This window comes from Arachis duranensis, chromosome 7, assembly GCF_000817695.3.
Source record: "Arachis duranensis cultivar V14167 chromosome 7, aradu.V14167.gnm2.J7QH, whole genome shotgun sequence".
In the NCBI taxonomy this organism is placed as follows: Eukaryota; Viridiplantae; Streptophyta; class Magnoliopsida; order Fabales; family Fabaceae; genus Arachis; species Arachis duranensis.
This window is the reverse complement of record NC_029778.3, coordinates 23998486-23999743: the sequence shown is the minus strand read 5'-3', so window position 1 is coordinate 23999743 and position 1258 is coordinate 23998486. Positions and strand designations below refer to the sequence as shown.

General features: G+C 39.7%; 1 non-coding gene across 1 annotated transcript; it reads right to left on the bottom strand.

The window, feature by feature from the left end:
* Window positions 1-601: 601 nt before the first annotated feature.
* Window positions 602-709, bottom strand: LOC127740873 (small nucleolar RNA R71). Its single transcript, XR_008001729.1, has one exon. It is a non-coding gene; the product is annotated as a small nucleolar RNA R71 (small nucleolar RNA).
* Between the last annotated feature and the right edge of the window lie 549 nt (window positions 710-1258).

Below are 1258 nucleotides of genomic sequence, written 5' to 3'. Positions count from 1 at the left end.
GGAATCTCTATACTGTGACATAGATGATTATATATTTTCTTTGTTTCCATCTCTTTCATATGAGCAGGAACAAAGATAAAGGCATACTTGTTGAAACTGATCCTGAACCTGAAAGGACTCTGAAGAGGAAGCTAAGAGCAGCTAAAGCACAAAACTCTGAAGATGACCTCACTAAAATTTTCGAAAAGGAAGCAGCAAAAGAAACAATATGGCCGAACCAAACAACAATGCAAGGAAGATGCTTGGTGATTTTACTACACCAACTTCCAACTTTTATGGAAGAAACATCTCAATCCCTACCATAGGAGCAAACAATTTGGAGCTAAAGCCTCAATTAGTTTCTCTACTGCAACAGAACTGCAAGTTTTATGGACTTCCATCAGAAGACCCTTATCAGTTCTTAACTGAGTTCTTGCAGATCTGTGATACTTTTAAGACCAATGGAGTTGATCCTAAAGTCTACAAGCTTATGCTTTTCCCTTTTGCTATAAGAGACAGATCTAGAACATGGTTGGACTCACAACCTAGAGATAGCCTGGACTCTTGGGATAAGCTGGTCACGACTTTCTTAGCCAAGTTCTTTCCTCCTCAAAAGCTGAGCAAGCTTAGAGTGGATGTTCAAACCTTCAGACAGAAAGAAGGTGAATCCCTCTATGAAGCTTGGGAAAGATACAAGTAGCTGACCAAAAAGTGTCCTTCTGACATGCTTTCAGAATGGACCACATTAGATATATTCTATGATGGTCTGTCTGAATTTTCCAAGATGTCACTGGACCACTCTGCAAGTGGATCCATTCACCTAAAGAAAACGTCTGCAGAAGCTCAGGAACTTATTGCAATGGTTGCAAATAACCAGTTCATGTTTACCTCTGAGAGGAATCCTGTGAATAATGGGACGCCTCAAAAGAGAGGAGTTCTTGAAATTGATGCTCTGAATGCCATACTGGCTCAGAACAAAATATTGACCCAACAAGTCAATATGATCTCTCAGAGTCTGAATGGATTGCAAAATACATCCAACAGTACTAAAGAAGCATCTTCTGAAGAAGAAGCTTATGATCCTGAAAACCCTGCAATGGCAGAGGTGAATTATATGGGTGAAGCTTTTGGCAACACCTATAATCCTACATGGAAAAATCATCCAAATTTTTCATGGAAGGATCAACAGAAGCAAGGCTTCAATAATAACAATGGTGGAAGAAACAGGTTTAGCAATAGCAAACCTTTCCCATCATCATCTCAGCAACAGACAGAGCAT